The sequence below is a fragment of the Carica papaya genome, chromosome 5 (genome assembly GCF_054855325.1).
Source record: "Carica papaya isolate Zhongbai chromosome 5, ASM5485532v1, whole genome shotgun sequence".
NCBI classification, from domain to species: Eukaryota; Viridiplantae; Streptophyta; class Magnoliopsida; order Brassicales; family Caricaceae; genus Carica; species Carica papaya.
This window is the reverse complement of record NC_142313.1, coordinates 18,486,105-18,504,571: the sequence shown is the minus strand read 5'-3', so window position 1 is coordinate 18,504,571 and position 18,467 is coordinate 18,486,105. Positions and strand designations below refer to the sequence as shown.

The following is an 18,467-nucleotide window of genomic DNA, read 5'->3' as shown; positions in this document are numbered from 1 at the left end:
TATTCGAAATTAATTAAGCACAACGATGGGCATGGTGTTACACTTATCTCTTGGACGGTTTGGAGAAGTTTGAATCCATTATGAGTTTCTTTCTTCATGTTGACTTGAACTTGTATTATTTAATTCAGTTCTTCGTGTTATAGAGTCCTTGAAATCTTGAAAACTAGCCTTGTTTGAGTGGTATTATCATGAGGAGTTCGGTTAGGATTTTTGGCCAAATTCTTTATGGATTATCCTTTATTGATAGAGAACATTCCTTTTTTATCTTCACCTTTTAAGCTGTGTAAGATTCAGCTTTTCTTATTGAAGTTGAACTCAAAATTATTTCCTTTAAGAGGAGAGTGGAGGATAGGTGTCTTTTTCTTAGTTTAGGATTCTTGGGAATGAATCCTCTTCTTGCAACAACTTTTTCTTCTACTAAGACTCTAAGTCCGTCCTTCCTTAGACACTTTCTTATCTTACCCACTGATGTCCATATTGGACTTAAACTTTTTAAGATCCAAAAAGAGGAAGTAAAGAAGGAATTGGATTCCTAATGGTAGGAGGGATCCTGTGGGGCCAGGACCCTCCCTTCCTATTTTCTCTTAGCCACTTGTATGAATCACACATGGCCAAGCATGTGGCACACGCCTCGAGCCTTCAAGACTGAACGGGCCAACCCTAAACATAACTTCTTATCCTACAACCCACCAAGCCCGCGGACTCTTTTGGGCCTTTTAAACCCATATTTTTTTTTATTAATTTTGGGCTTATTTTGGACTTGAGCTGATGTATGAAAATAATTAGGGCCAGAATCCTTAGGCTTCTCAAGTATGAACTCGCTAGAATCCTTAAAAGATTTAAACTTTTCGCTCTCGCAGAGAAAATCCCCCTCCCCTGTGTGCAGGTAAAATACGGGGCGTGCCTTCGTACACGTGGGGCTATGTGTGCGTATTCGCGTGCGTGGCCCTCCTACTACAGGCATTCGTGTGTAGCCTATTGCCCATGATGTTGCGAGCGCACGGGTAGCTATCTCATTAGTTTCTAGCTATCCATGGGAATCCTATTTCTTGCGAGATTCTTGTGTTGAGAATGGTCTCCTTTAGTTTTTCTTACTCACATCATCCTCCTCTTTTTCAAAAGGATTCACCATTGAATTTGTACTATTTTGATTAATAATTTCTTGCAAAGATAAATAAGATAAATAAGGGTTAAAATAGTCCCCCTTGTACTAAAGTACACTTGGGCCTTTTTGTACAAAGACTCTTTTATCTCACAATCTCTCTTTAGGCCACTCTTTCTCTTTTCTGCCTTTTTTTCTTTTCTTACAAACTCATCAAAAGACTTCTTGATCTTGATCTGGTTTTCATACACCTCCTTTCGGGACAATGGTATAAAAACATGATTTAAGCCATTTAGATACAAGGAATACTGATTCTTCCCCATCATAATTGACTTTCTTTTCATACTGTTATGGTCTCCTAACTAATATATGACCTACATGCATAAGCACAACATCACAGCATACCTCATCTTCATATTTACCAAAGGAGAATGGTAGTTTAACTTGCCTTGTAAATCTGGTTTCCCTGCTGTCATTCAACCAGTGTAACTTATAACGATTGGGTGTTTTATGCAAGCTAACACTAATATGTTTACAAGCAATTTACTGATCACATTAGTGCAACTTCTCTATTAATAATCATGTTACATAACTTGCCATTAACGCATGATAATGCCTTAAAACGACATTATTATCACCCAATTTTCAGTTTTTAAACTTGATGGTATGCTATCTAATTCGAGTTATTTTCAATGTTTTATTGCAAGACAGGATGTAAGGATGAAACGAGGAAAAACAACATGAAAAGAGGAAGAGTTTGTGAAAAGAGACATCAGCCTAAAAACAAGCTTTGGGTAAGGCTCAGGTCCAGCAATAGACAATTTAGCCTTGAGCAAGGTTAAGAGTCGCGCACAACAGCTGACTTAAATGAAAATGCATACTTTTTAAATCTAGAAAAGATCTCATTCTAGTCAAGATTTGGGGCCAAAAAATCAAGGAGAGATTATTTTAAAAACTTAGAGATAAGCCAAAAATTAAGAAAAAACATCCTGATCAATAAAAGAAAAAAAACCCTAGCCTTATTGGTTATAAAATCGCAGATGCCAAGGAGGTTCAGAACCTCTCTTCTTCTTGATGCCGTAGATAGCAGCTTTTGCTGCTTCTGTAATTTTTTTTTTTTCATATTTCTTCTTTTCTTTACTCTTTAAAAACTCATTTGTGTTAAAAAGTCCACCATGAGTGGCTGATTTATTTTCTTTTCCTAATTGATAGATTTAGAAAACTCCAGCAATGTATTTGTGAGATCTAATTGAATTAATCTGAGTTTTATTTTAGAGCTGGTATTTATTTACTTTTTGCACATATATATTTGTTGTGTTGAATCCGTTTGAATAGGGCCCATCATACGTGAAGAGAAATTGCAAGCAGCTACTTGAACTCCTCAAATCCCTAATTGTTTGAGTGGTTTCAACACCTAATAGCGATCAGTGCAGCACTGAAGAGATAAGTAATCTAGTTGACTGGTTCACGCAGATGAATCCGACAACTTGAATCAGGTCCTTCTAGCTGTCAAGGTCGTTGACAAGTTAAATTATGTGGACGTTCCTAGGATTGTTTGGTAGCAAAGAACCAACTAACAACCATTTCTTAGTTGGTTTAGGAATAAGAAGGATTTGTTGTTGGAACGTTTTTGACAACTAAAACTAATTTGCCATATTTTGGATAAAACGAATCCTAGCATCTATGATCAACTAAGTTACTGGAGCTAGTTATTTCGTTGACTAGGAATCATTCTTAGAATTGATTTAATTTCTAACTTGCAGCCAAGAATTTAATTTATATTCCTATTTCATATTTTACATTGATGTTAAATCTATAAAAATTCCATTTTGTTTACTCTTCGTTCGTTGGTCAAGGAAAAAAATTAGTTTTTAATTCTCTATGGATTTGACCCTTCTTACCACTACTACAATATTGTTTTATTGATTAATTAAAATTTTATTTTTAGTGAATTCAACACCCATCAATGAGACAATTAGTGTGGAAAATGTTTTCCCTCTGATCATTATCTTCTGACATCTCCCTACACTAGTGAAGCTATGTTTTCTTCCTAATCTTCTAATAGTGGCATGCTATTAAGGTCACTGTCACTGTCACTGACACTTTCTATCTCTCCATTATCCCTCATCAATATAACTTTCTAATTGGGGCACTCATATGTTATGTGTCCAATCCTAAAACATCCGAAACATTTAATAATGTTATACTTTTGAGTAAAACATCCTAAGCATTTAACAGTGTTATACTTTTGAGTAGAAGAATGCGTTTTAAGATTACCTTTTTGTTTAGTGGAGAGTAGCCTACTTTGCTTTTCTTCAAACTTCTTACACTCATCTCTCTTTGGCCATCTAGAACTGAATTTAAGGGTGGAGTTGGTCATTCCTCTGGAGGACCCCTTGAACTTCAACTATCTCTCAATCCTAGTGGCCATCTGAACCATATCTTCCAAGTCTATGTGGTGTTGTAATTCCACAATGTTGGCAATCTCTTTGTTTATGCCATTAAAAATTGAGCCACAGTGGCTTAAAAACTCTTATAAATACCTACCATGATCATTGTGACCTCCATCTTTTTATGGTAGTCTTCCACTGACTTAAAACCCTAAGTCAAGCGTTGTAGCTTCTGGTGCAAATCCCTGTTAAATTAAGACGATACAAATCTCGTCCTCATGATGGATCTCATCTCTTTTGATGTTGAAATAGGTTCATCTCCATCACGCCTCCTAAGAGCAGTCAATTAATCCCATTATACTAGTGCATAATCTTTAAATTCAAGAGCTACCAACTTTACCTTCTTTTCTTCACTATAGTTGCGGCAGTGTGTTCTACCTTCTATTCCCACTCAAAATAAGCATCATCATCCGTCTTACCTTAGAATAGTGGTATCTGCATCTTGATAGAATTGATGTCTCCATCTTTCTCCTTCTGGTAATCTCTCCTATAACCCAGATTATCATCACAAGATCCAGTCTCTTTCGGAGATGGGTGGCGCCTGGGTGGGCTATTATTCCTTCTCTAGTCTCGCCCTTCAATCACAGCGGCTAGGTCTACAATTGCTAGACTTAGTTTGGTGAATATGTCCTCTAGTTGTTTTTCCATGATGGTGGGTCTATTGATGAGTGAGTTTTATACTCATGATTTAGATACTTCATTCTTCTTTTGTTGGTTTTTGAGAATTTACTTTTGGATTTATGCTTGGTTTTGTGTTTATTTTCTTAGGTTGAGAAGAAGATTGGGTGCAGAGTAATTTAGAGGAGTTAGAAAGCAAATTTTAGCCAATTTCATATCAAGAATTAAGCTGAGGACATAATGATCAACGTTGCAATAGTGGATTGTGGCGTCACGATGCCAAGAGCTGAAGAAAAAGGAAGAAAACATAATGTCCAGCATCACGATGATGGCTTATGGCGTTATGACGCTCTAAGGTCGACATCATTCCAGACTTGGCATCGCAACGCCAAATTTTCACCGTCCCAATGCTAATGCGAGAAATTCTGAATTAAAAATTTTTTATTCTAATTATGCCCTTACGAACAAATGAATATAAATAGAAATGTTTAGGGTTACGATCTGGACCTTTTGGCAGAGAGAAAAGAGAGAGAAAGTGGCAGGTGTGGAGAAGAATGAAAATCAATTCAGAAACGGAATTTGGGCCTCTAAACTCATCTTTAATCCTAGTTTTCCTTCTTTCTTCTCTCTATGTCTATACTTTCGATTGGATGTTTGTTATTTCAAGCATAAACTAAACTCTTTTTATTGGGCTACAATGTAGCCAGCAAATGATTGTTAATATTTTCTTATTTTAATTAATTTGATGTTTATTCAGAATATGCTGAGTATTTCAATTTATGTTTAATGCGTGTGATTGTCTACCCAATATTACATGATTTATAGATTCAATTTGAGGTCGAGAGGAGAAAATTGAGTTTGTCATAATTAGAATGCTATAAATTTATCATAGAATAGAGATATTTATGAGATTTGTGTAGCAATACGAATTTCTTGCTCTTAATGAATTTTAATGGGTTTATAATTGCCACAGAGATATAGAAATTAGCTCATTAAGATGAATTGTTAAGTCTATTGAGAAAGATTAATAATTATAATTGTAAAATTTACTTCAAGTATAGGAATAAATATTGATTAATTAGAATTAAGAAAATTTAGCATGAGTTGTCTTGGTGAACTCGGAACCCTAGATTTTAGTTTATTGATTAGTCCTTATTTAATTTTCATTTAAGCAATCTTTCCTCTAATTTTAGATTTATATATTCCTCTTCATCTATTTTGGACCATTTAAATAAAATTAGAGTTAATCTAATTTCAGTAGTTAATAATAATTAGTCCTTGCTGGATCAACAATCTTACTCTATCACTTTATTACTTGTTAACGATATTGTGTACTTAAAATATTTTCCATGATAATTTTTTGGTGCCATTGTCGAGGACTGATTTTTTATTATTAATATCAATCATAACTCTAGTTTTAATTTGAATTTTATTTTTTGTTATTTACAGTTTTTCATATTTTGACTCCTCATGTGTTTTCTTAGGTGCATGAGGCATTTTGAAAGTGAGAATTTATTTCCTCTTGACTTGAAAATTGAGCGAACTTGTCGTTGTAATAGAAAAGAAATGAGAAACACTTCTAGACAACCTCAAGAAGCCATGGCTGACAGTCAAGACAATACAAAAGTTGTGAGCAAAAAAAATAATTGAGAACTTAGAGACTATGCTCTACCCATGGTTAATGTGGCTACTTCTGCCATTCGACGCCCACAGTTGATGCTAATAATTTTGAGATCAAGCCGGTTATCATATGGATGGTGCAAGCCAATTAATTCAGTGGTTTACCTAATGATGACCCCAATGCTCACATAGCCACTTTTCTCAAAATTTATGAGATATTTAAACACAACAATGTCTCAACTAATACAATTAGGCTAAGATTGTTCCCGTTCTCATTAGGGGACAAGGCTAAGAGTTGGTTGAACTCTTTTCTGGTTGGATCAATCACTACATGGAATATCCTTGCTGAGAAATTTCTGGCAAAATTCTTTCCACCAGCCAAAACAACAAAAATGAGGAATGAGATCACCACTTTTTTGCAGTATGACATGGAGTCTCTTTATGATGCACGGGAGAGATTTAAGGATATGATGAGAAGATGCCCACTTCATGGACTTCCTAAATGGTTATAGGTCAAAACTTTTTACAATGGTTTTGGAAATTCAACCAGAACTCTAGTTGACGTAGCAGCTGGAGGAGCTTTAATGAGTAAAACACACAAAGAAGCCTATGCTTTGTTAGAAAAGATGGCAGCAAATACTTATCAATGGCCAACTAAGCATAATACACCAAAGCAGGCTTTGGAAATTCATGAGGTAGATCTCTCACCGCTATCACAGCTCAAGTTGCCATTTTATCAAGGTAACTTGGTTTGTTAACTACTAATGCTAGTGTTATTCACACTCCACTAGAGGTCTGTGACTTATGTAATGGACCTCATTCTAGTTCTGAATGCTAAGTTGGAAATCCATTTTCTCCATCTCAACCAGAGTAAGCTCATTTTATGGGAAATTTCAACATGTAGAATAATCCACACTTCAACACTTACAATCAAGGTCGGTGTAATCATCCAAATCTTTCTTGGAGGAATAAGTAGAATGTGATGAAGCCACTAGTTGAGCATCAACCTCAATTCCAACCTCGACAACCAAAAGTGTCTTTAGAAGATGTTCTCGCCCAGCTCACAGTCAATACTAATCAGTTTATGACAAGAACATATTCTACGCTTCAAGGGCAAGAAATTAGTATTCAAAGTAAAGCAACATCTATTTGAAATTTGGAGCTTCAATTAGGTTAACTTTATGAAATTACTCAAAGACCGTAAGGTTCTCTACTGAGTAACACTGAGAAGAATCCAAAAGAGCAAGTGAAAGCTATTACTCTTCGTAGTGGCAAGGAGTTAACAGAGTTGAGTAAAGAAATAGTTGAAACCACGCAGCCAGTTGAACTGCAAACATGAACATTTTTAGATGATTCAAAAACAAGTCAGGAGAGAGGTTAAAAAGCCTAAGTCAAAGCTCTTCCCGAACAACCCTCCACTATATGTTACTCTTATTCCAAATCTTCATAGGTTCCATAAACAGAAATTGGATAAGTAGTTCTCTAAGTTCCTAAATATTTTTAAGAAATTACATTTCAACATTCCATCAGATGCTTTAGAGTATATGCCTAGCTATGTCAAGTTTATGAAAGAAATCCTCTCAAACAAGAGAAAGCTAGAGGAATATGAGACATTTGCACTTACTAAGGAGTCTAGTGCCATTTTACAAAATAAATTTCCCCCGAAGCTTAAGGATCCTGAAAGTTTCACCATTCTTTGCACTATTAGGAACTCTCATTTTGAAAAAGCTCTTTGTGATCTTGGAGTGAGTATTAATTTGATGCCTTTTTTTAGTAGATAAGAAATTGGGTCTTGAAGAAGTACAGCCAACAATAGTCTCTTTACAGTTTGCTGATTGATTTATTAAATATCCATGAGGGATTATTAAAGATGTCTTGGTGAAAGTAGATAAATTTCTCTTCCTAGCAGATTTTATTGTTCTTGACATGGAGAAAGACTGAGAAATTTATATTATTCTTAGTAGACCGTTCTTAGCTACGAGAAGAACTTTTATAGATGTGCAAAATAAGTAGCTTATTTTAAGAGTGTAAAAAGAGTAGGTAACCTTTAATGTATTCAAAGCAATGAAGTACCCAAATGATGTGGATAGTTGTTTGTGGGCAGACAGTGCAAAAAAATATATTGAGGAAGCAATTCAAAAAAGTTACCTAGTTGATCCATTAAAAGCATGTTTAGTTGGGGATATCGATAGTGAAGATATTGCAATATTAAAATATGTGAATCAGTTCAAAGCTACACGATCGATATATATTAAGCGACCTTTCAAAGATTTGGGGGAAGGGAAACCTAGACCACTACTACCCAGTGAAAAGCCACTGGTGTTGGAGCTCAAGCAAATCCCATACCATCTTTAATATGCTTGTTTAGGAGAAGCATCCACTCTTCTTGTTATTATCTCATCTTCTCTGAATAAAGAACAAGAGGATAAGTTGTTACGAGTGATAAAGAACCATAAAACTACTTTAAGGTGGTCAGTAGCAGACATCAAGGGAACTAGCTTGTCCTATTATATGCACAAAATTGTGATGGAGGATAGTTATAGACCATCCATAGAACATCAACACCCGTTAAACCCAAATATGAAGGAGGTGGTGAGAGCAGAAATATTGAAGCTTCTTGATGCAAGTATTATTTATCCTATCTCTAATAGTGCTTGGGTTAGTCTTGTGCAAATAGTGCCTAAGAAAGGAGGGGTGGCAGTGGTGACTGATGAAAGAAATGAATTGATCCCCATTAAAATAATTATTAGTTGAAGGGTGTGTATTGATTACAGGAAGCTCAACAAAGCTACAAGAAAAGACCACTTCCCATCACCATTCATTGATTAGATGTTGGACAGGTTGGCCAATCATGCTTTCTATTGTTCTTATATGGTTATTTTGGCTACAATCAAATCTCTATAGCATTGGAGGATCAAGAGAAGACTACTTTTACATGTCTCTATGACACATTCACTTTCCGAAGAATGTCATTTGGATTGTGCAATGCACCGGTAACTTTTCAAAAGTGTATGATGGCAATATTTTTTGATATGGTGGAGCACTTCATTAAGGTATTTATGGATGACTTCTCAGTTTTTGGCACATCTTTTGATTCGTGCTTGGAAAATTTATCTCTTGTTTTGAAGCGATGTGAAGAAAAAAATTTAGTTCTGAATTGGGAGAAAAGCCATTTTATGGTACAAGAGGGCGTCGTTCTCAGTCATCGAGTCTCAACAAATGGGATTGAAGCAGATCATGCAAAAATTGAGACTATTGAGAATCTGCCACAACGAACATCGGTAAAAGGTATTAAGAGTTTTATTGGACATGACGGCTTCTATTGTTGCTTCATTAAAGATTTTTCTAAGATTACAAAGCCTCTTTATAATCTTCTTGTGAAGGATGTACCACTCAAGTTTGATGAAGAGCGTTAGATGGCTTTCAAATTTTTGAAGACAGTTTTAGTGTCAACTCCTGTTATTATCGCTCTAGATTGGGTTTACTCTTTGAGCTAATGAAAAATGCTAGCGATTATGCTATTGGAGCAGTCTTGGTCCAATGACGGGGTAAGTGTTTTCACGCCATTTATTATGCAAGTCAAACTCTAATCAATGCCCAGTTTAATTATGCCACCACTAAAAAGGAATTATTAGCAGTTGTGTTTGCTTTTGACAAATTCTCGTCATACTTGATTGGAACTAAAGTCATCATCTATACCAACCATTCCACTATCAAGTATTTAGTAGAGAAAAAGGATGTCAAACCCTCGGTTAATTCGGTGGGCGCTACTATTATAAGAGTTTAACTTAGAGATTTGAGATAAAAAAGGCATAAAGAATCTAGTTGCTAATCATTTATCTCAATTGGAAAAAGCTAAAATAATGTGGATAATGAACCGTTGATTAATGAGACTTTCCCAGATGAACAACTTTTCACCGTAAGCACTGTTAAGCTTCTTTGGTATGCAGATTTTGTTAATTACTTAGCCAGTAAGGTTTTTCTCCATATCAATCGAGGCAACAAAGGAAGAAGTTCTTGTTTGACGTCAAACATTACTATTGAGAAGATCCATTCTTGTACAAGCATTGTTCGGACCAAATCGTCAGGAGATGTGCACCAAATGAAGAAATGATGAATACCTTGCATCATTGCCATTATTCTAAATATGGTGGTCATTTTTGAACCAACTAAACTACAACAAAGATTCTTCAACCAGGTTTTTATTAGCCAACATTATTTAAAGATGCTCAAGTTTATGTTGCTACATGTGATTGATGCCAACAAATAGGATACATTTCCCGTTAACATGAGATGCCTCTCTATAACATCTTGGAAGTTAAGTTGTTAGATGTTTGGGGACTTGATTTTATGGGTCCTTTTCCACCGTCATTCAACAATCTCTACATTTTTTTACTTGTCGATTATGTTTCTAAATGGGTTAAAGTTATAGCTTTACCAACTAATGATTCCACAGTGGTCATAAATTTCTTGTGTAAGAATATCTTCACTCATTTTGGAGCTCCACAAGCAATTATCAACGATGAGGGAAGACACTTTTATAATAAGAGCTTGCGTCTCTTTTGGCTAAATATGGAGTCACGCACAAAATTACAACTGCTTATCACCCGAAAACGAGTGGTTAGGTTAAAATCTCCAATAAAGAGTTAAAGTGGATCTTGGAGAAAACGATGAGTTCGAATAGAAGGGATTGGCCGAAAAAACTAGGTGATGCTCTTTAGGCATACAGAGCAGCCTATCAAATACCTAATAGAATGTCACCATACCGATTGGTGTTCGAAAAAGCTTGCCACATACCCATCGAACTAGAGCATCGTGGCTATTGGGCCATTAAAAAGTTGAATTTCGATATCCAAACAGCTGGTGAAAAGAGGTTATTACAGCTAAATGATATGGACGAGTTCCATCAAGAAGCATATGAGATTGCCAAGTTATACAAAGAGCACATGAAGAAGTTGTGACATCTCGAATACATATGGGTGTCAGATACAGAAACATGATTACAAGTACATGATAAAATTTTATGCAACGAAACAAATTAACACAAATCCCTTATAAATATATATGAGTTTCAATTACATACATATAATTAAGGCCAGAAGTGGCTGCAAAGTCAAAATACAAAAAAAGGCTACTTCTTTCACTATGTTATTAGACTAATTAGAGTGCGGGAACGATCATGCACTCAAGTTTTGTGGATCCAGGGGATCCTCATAAACTTCAATAGATAGGTCAGATTGTGGTTCCTCATTTTTTTCCTCATCTGGGGGAACATGAAAAGAGCGAGTTTCATATGCTCAGTAAAAAAAATATTATTTAAATAACCTCGTAAGGTTTTAAAAATGAAGTAGTCTAACATAAATACTTAATATTTGGCTACTTTGTAGACCTATCTTATATTATGAAAATAATTTATTTATTAGAGAAAATAACACGTTAATAGAAGCAAAACAAACACATATCATACCAAATAATAGAGAAAATCAAATAAATCATGAAATACTCAAATTTTTGCATCATGTTTCACGAAGTCGTTACAACTTCCATCTCTGAAGGCATATATAGATTTTCAACTACCTATGTAGAATGACCAGATCATATACAGATAAAGATAATTTGCTTAGGCACATTTTCGGCCTGCCAAACTATGGTATGATCTATGACCACGGTCATACCGATCATAGTGGTTCTATCAGATATTCTATAGTCATGCTAGTACTTAGCCAAAGGTAACCCCTAATAGATATTTGTGTCACCACTCTCATCAGAGGGTACGCCGTCATATACAGAGAGTGGTCCTCTTATATCTTTCTAGACCATATGGGGAAGGAGGAAATAGATACCTCGGATGGGATTAGGGGAACAGATACCCCTCATAGATAAAAAGTCTAACGAAATACTTGAATCATTATACATGACAATACAGATACATACTTCGAACTATTCATGCTTCATTCCATATTTCTTTTTTTCTTTTCTTTTGTTTCTTTTATTTTCCAGGTAACAATACCGACTTTATATTATTTCTATTACATGCAAATCATCAAGTTTTAATAAATCACATAGTATGCTTGAAACAAAAAAAAAATCAACTTATTAGACCTACAAACACAAAAATGATGGAGGAAAGTCTCCTCCGCCAACGGCAGCGGCGCACTATCCGAGGTGATGGCGGCACACTGCCTGAGGAAATAGTGGCCCACCTAGTGCGCTACAGGTTAGCTTGCAAGCACACGGCCCTCCCTATCGCACGCATAGGGGCTAGCCTACGCGCGCGTAAGGTCTAGGCCCGCTGGGCACTGCGCGCACAGGCCTACTGCACGTAGGCCCCAAGCGCACAGGGGCCTGACCGTGCAGGGCTGCTGTGCGGACGGTGCGCATACAGTGTGCGGCATTTGTCGGCACAAGCTAGGTTGAACCCACGCCACGCACACAGATGGGACATGTGTTCTGTGCGCACGTCCCACGCTTGCTGTGCGTGTGCACAGTGTGCAGGCACCTGCGTGGGCAGTTCCCCTTCCCTATGGTATTTTTTCACAGGATTTCTCTCATTTTGCCGTTTTTCTAAAATTTCATTTTTTTGTACTGAAATAAAATAAAATTAATGCAATATTAAAATTAAATAAAATCAAAATAATTAAAAATTAGTAAAATTCACGTATTATGATAATAATTTATAGAGTAAATTAAATGAGTTCAATGCGGCTTAAAGACCCAAATAAATAGGATTTTCTAAATTAATTAAGTACAACAATGGGCAAGGTGTTACAACAGTGGCATGACAAACGTATCTTGCACCAAGAATTCATTCTAGGATAAAAGGTGTTGCTTTACAACTGATGCTTAAGGCTATTTCCTGGAAAGCTCAAGTCTAGATGGTTTGGACCATTTACAGTGGTGCTGTGGAGCTTCATCATGAGCAAAAAGGCACATTTAAAATGAATGGGCAAAGATTAAAGGCATATATTGATGGTGGAGCAGATATCTCGAAGTCTACCATTAATTTTGCAGATTTGGAGTGATCTACTAAGAAGAAAGTCAGGCTGAAGACTATAAAATAAGCACTTTTAGGAGCTAGCTTAGCAAGTAGCAAAAGAAAAACTAGCATCGCGATGACAAGGTCTTGGATTTAAAGACTAAAAAAATACAGGTTCATTCGAATTTTGGGATCTTAAAACACCCATATGTTCTATTTACCCTTTTCTCTTCCTCTCTTCACATCTAAGGTTCCACCACCTCTTAGTCATCTTCTTTTTCCATCAAATACCCAAACATCACTCTCCATAAATTAATTCACCATCACTAAAGGAAAATTGTGGCCAGATTCTTGCCAGAATATGATCGGCATTGGTGTTTACATTAGGCAACTCTAAGAAGATGTTTTGGAGGTTTTCACATGGATTTCTTCACCATAACATCGGATTTGGAATCTCTTCTCAATAAGTAAGTCTCTAAACATTGAGGTTTGAGTTTTGGGTTGAGTTTTTGGAATTTAATGACTTTTGAGAAATTTTAGAAAATATTTTTTATTTTACCGGGAACTTGAAGTGAGCACCAAGTGTTTGTAAAATTGCTTAAGAGAATTGGTCGTAGACTAGTGTTAATTTTTGGTTTGGATTTGGGAGAAGTTGATTGGAATGTAAAGTTTGGTGTTTATTCATACTTTGATGGTTGAGAAACTGTGTGTTTCTATTGTACTTGTCATTGATTACCCTCATCCATGGCCCTAAAATGTTCAACACCAAGTTCCTCTAAGAAGCAGAAAAGGCCAGCACCAGAATCTTTAGAGTTTGACCCCGACATCTTTAAAACTGCAGCTGTGTACGATCATCATATAAGAGTATTGATTAATAAGCAAGTGATTCAAAAGAGAGGGTTCATTTTAGAAGATTACAGTCGTCCCTTGTAGTCGAATATTGAAAGGCAAGGGTGGTTTAAATTTTGTGCTTCCTTCAAGCTGGTGTTGTCCAGTTGTTAAAGAATTCTACTATAATGCAATCACTCATAAAAAACGAGTGGTATTTATTTGAAAAAAAGGGGTATCTTTTGCTCCAAAAGTGATTAACAAATACTACTCTACCCTAGATGTAGAGATGGATGAGTCCTCAGTTTATGCACAGGACCATGTCAACTTGAATGACGTAATTAACACACTATGTGTGCTGGGAACAAAATGGAAGACAATGACAAGTGGTGAACCGAATCATTGTAACGCAAGTGTTTTGACCTGATCCAATAAAGCATGGTATTACTTTGTTACTGCAAGAATGATGTATATTTCTCACGAGTGAAGTGACCAAGGAACGAGCTATCTTGTTATATGCACTTGCAAAAGACATGTCCATAGATGTGGGGCAAGTCATATCGCATTCCATATTGGAATGTGGATCCTCAAAATTTGGAGGGATTTTTATTCCTGGGTTAATCACTAGCCTTTGTAACCTAACTAATTTCAAATGGGAACCATAGAAAGCATTGGTGCATCCAATGAAAGTAATTGCATCCCTAACAATGAAGCAGTATAAGCAGCCACAACAATCTACACATGTTAGGGCTAGCTCTTTTCAACAACGAGGGCAGGTCTTAACTCATCGTCGTCCCTTAACTGGTAGCGTTGCTTATACTAATCTAAGATAGAGTGAACAATGACAAGAGACTCGACAGGAGCTTAGGCAAATGCATGCTTATAATGTAGAGTGCAATAAAGCCTTAGCACAGATGATGAATCAATGTATCTTGAATATTGGTGGTACTATTTATCCTCTTCCGCCTGCGCCAATTTATTTTGCCAATATTACAGGATGATACTGATGAAGAAAATGAAGAGAATGATGGCGAGGATGCTTAGTCCTTGCTGAGGTATGTCCTCTTCTCATAAAAAAAACTTTTTCTTTACATTGAGGATAATTCAAACTCTAATGTTTTGGGGTATTGGGTCTTTATATTTTAAATTACTATTTTTCCCTTTTTCCCCCTTTTTTACAATAAAAGACTAAACATTTCATCATTAGTAGTTAGTGAAGCATGATGGAATTGAGATTTTATCATGACTAATTATGATTACTTTAAAAAAAAGAATATGTTACGAATAATAAGTAGAATAATTAGTGATTATTTCCTCTAACTAATCAGTATAAGGACAATTGCATAAGAACCTAATCTAAGGCATTACACTTGTGATATAGAAAATGTGAGTTTGATTTTTACCTTTTAGCTAATCATAAACTAAGGTTTAAATGAATAAAACAAAGTAGCTAACATGTGAAGGGTGAGATGGAGCGTAAAACGCACTCAGTCATAAAAATATTTTTAGGTAAAAATGTGAGATGGAGTATAAAATGCACTCACCAGAAAAGAAATTGAAAAGAAAAAGTAAATCGTGTTAAGTTTACTACCTTGGTTGAAGTAGCAAAGAGGTAATATTAAACAAAATATAATTTATGAATCAAGAGTAGAGACTTAAAGATGGAACTTATGTGTTAGAATTATGCAAATTTTGTTGAAGGGTATAAGAGCTAATAGTTTATTTATATTTGACAACATTGCTTTTGAATTTTCAACTGACTAACAACTGCAAGAAATGAATAGAATTTCAATATTATTAAGCTTAAAAGATGAACATGGTGAAAAAGTTTGCTTTTAAGTATTTCTTTTCAATCTTTTACTCGAGGACTAGCAAAAAGTTAAGTTTAAGGGTATTTGATGAGTGAGTTTTATACTCAAGATTTAGATACTTTCGTTCTAATTTTGTTGGTTTTTGAGAATTTATTTTTGAATCTATACTTGGTTTTGTGTTTATTTTCTTAGGTTGAGAAGAAGATTGGGTGCGGCATAATTTGAAGGAGTTTGAAAGTAAATTTTGGCCAATTTAGGATGAAGAATTAAGCTAAAGACAGAATGAGCAGTGTCGCAATGGTGGATTGTGGCATCGTGATGCTAGAAGCTGGAGAAAAATGAAGCAAACAGAATGTCCAACATTGCGACGGTGGCTTGTGGCGTCGCGATGCTCTAAGGTCGACAACAATCCAAACTTGGCATCACGACACCAGGTTCTCACCGTCGCCAGCTAGAAAAGAGAGAGAAAGTGGCAAGCGTGGAGAAGGAGGTTCGATTTGGAAAAAGGAATTTGGGCCTCTAAACTCATCTTTAATCCTAATTTTTTTTCTTTCTTCACTCTATGTTTATAATTTCGTTAGGATGTTCGTTATTTCAAGCATGAACTAAACTCTTTTTCTGGGGCTACGATGTAGTCGAATAATGATTGTTAATATTTTCTTATTTTAATTAATTTGACGTTAATTCAGAATATGCTAAGTGTTTCAATTTATTGCATGATTTATCACAATGTGTGTGATTGTCTGGCCAACTATTGCATGATTTAGAGATTCAATTTGAGATCGAGAGGAGAAAATTGAGTTTGCCATAATTGGAATGCCATAAATTTATCATAGAGATATTTATGTAGCAATACGAATTTCTTACTCTTAATGAATTTTGATGGGTTTATAATTACCACAGAGGTGTTGGAATTTAGCTCAATAAGATGAATTGTTAAGTCTTGAGAAATATTAATAATTATATTCATGAAATTGCTTCCAACATAGGAATAAATGTTGATTAATTATAATTAAAAAAACATGAATTGTCTTGGTGAAATCAAAACCCCAAGTTTTAGTTTATTGATTAGTCCTCATTTAATTTTCATTTAAGCAATCTTTTCTCTAATTTTAGATTTATATATTCTTGTTCATCTACTTTCGATCATTCAAATAAAATTAGAGTTAACCCAATTTTGGTAGTTAAAAATAATCAGTCATTATGGGATCGACAATCTTACTTTATCACTTTATTATTTGTTAATGAATTATGCACTTGCAATATTTTTCACAACATCTACTATTCTCATATGGTCAAGATACAATGAGATATCTGCAAAGCACAAGGTTAGTGAAAAATTTCTCTCCCTCCCCTTTTATTCGTGTTTACTTTTCAATCTCTTAACAATCAAGTTGAGTGTCAAAATCACCTCCACTGAATCGAGGTACTCAAGCTTGGTTTAGGGATGAGACTTGTATCACAATGTTAGACTCAATAGGAATGCTAGATAATTTTTAATTTTTTTACTAGAATAATAACAAGGCAAAAAATAAAAGGATAATAGATTTATTTGAAGCATAAGCTCTAATACCAAATGATATAGAATCTAGGATCAACAGTGCAATCAAAAACCCCTTATATAATATTAACTTGCAAAAAACTTAAATCCCTAATAAACTCTTCTTACTTAAATAACATTCAACTTGTGAATGCAAATTAAGATAATTAAGAATCAAAGTGGAATAGAAAAAATGCCACGAGCTTATCCAATAAGTCGATTCGATTTCTTGGCACAAGAAAATTAAAGAAACCTCACTTGATTGAACACTCATTCGCAATTGGCATAAGCTAAGAGCAATAAACTAATTAATTTTATTGATTTGAAAGTTACGAATACAATTGTTAGGAGGTGACCTTTATATAGGCATTCACCTTACAAATTTGAATGAAGCTCAAACATTAAAATCTTAATCAAACACTTGACTTAACTTAATATAGAAATGTAATAAAAGAGTTTGAATCCACTATGATTTTCCTTCTTTATGTTGACTTGAACTTGTATTATTTAATCAATTTATTGGTGTTGTAGAGTCCTTTTCAAAATATTGAAAACTAGCCTTATTAGAGTGGGATTATCATGAAAAGTTCAGCTAGGAATCTCTAGCCAAATTCTTTATGGATTCTCCTTTATTGATAAAGAACATTCCTACTCAATCTTCACCTTTTAAGCTGTGTAGGATTCAGGTTTTTTTGTTCAAGTTAAACTCAAAATTATTTCCTTGGCCAAGCTTTGAGAAGAGAGTGGAGGGTAAGTGTCTTCTTCTAGTTTAGGATTCTAGGGAATAAATCCTCTTCTTGCTGCAACTTCTTCTTTTACTAGGACTCCAGGTTCATACGTCCTTGGACAATTTCTTGCCTCATCTACTGATGTACCCATATTAGACTTAAACTCTCCAAGATCCAAGAAGAGGAAGTAGAGGAGAAATTGGATTCTTCATGGGATGAGGGATCCCGCGTAGACAAGACTTCCTTTTTTGTCTCGGCCACATGTGTAAATCACACATGGACAGGTGTGTGGCACATGCCTTGGCCTTTCATGACTGAATGGGCCAAGATTTGGTGCTTTTTAAGCCAACCGAAAGCCCAACTTCTTGTCCTATAATCCACCAAGCCCGTAAATTCCTACGGGCCTTTCTCGCCCATATTATTGATTAATCATGGGCATATTTTGGACTTGAGCTGATGTGTGAAAGCAATTAGGCCCGAAATCCTTAGGCTTCTCAAGTTTGGACTCACAGGAGTCCTTAAAGGATCCAAACTTTTGTGCCCTCATGGGAAAAATCTCCCTCCCTTGGGTACAGGTGAAATCTTGGGTGTGCCATCATTCGCACGCAACCTGCTGCTGCGTGCTCGAATATAACAATCTTGCAGGTTCTCGATTGCCCCCAGGAATCTTACTTCTTGAAGGATTCTTGTGTCTTCGAGAATGGTCTCCTTTAACTATCCTTGCTCACATCAATAGCCTTAAATCCATCAATATAAAAACATAATAAAGGAAATATTAGTCTTAAATCCTTCGA

The 18,467-nt window shown here is 35.4% G+C and overlaps 1 long non-coding RNA gene and 1 other non-coding gene across 3 annotated transcripts; one reads left to right on the top strand and one right to left on the bottom strand.

Moving 5' to 3' along the window:
* Positions 1-6,179: 6,179 nt before the first annotated feature.
* On the bottom strand, positions 6,180-6,286 carry LOC148253814 (small nucleolar RNA R71). The gene has a single exon (XR_015820846.1). It is a non-coding gene; the product is annotated as a small nucleolar RNA R71 (small nucleolar RNA).
* Positions 6,287-12,557: 6,271 nt separating this feature from the next.
* LOC148253813 (uncharacterized) lies at positions 12,558-16,096 on the top strand. 2 transcript variants are annotated; one of them, XR_015819225.1, is made up of 3 exons: positions 12,571-13,233; positions 14,591-14,649; positions 15,598-16,096. It is a non-coding gene; the product is annotated as an uncharacterized LOC148253813 (long non-coding RNA). The 2 variants fall into 2 exon arrangements; XR_015819224.1 differs by having other exon boundaries at positions 12,558-14,649.
* The last annotated feature ends 2,371 nt before the right edge of the window (positions 16,097-18,467 follow it).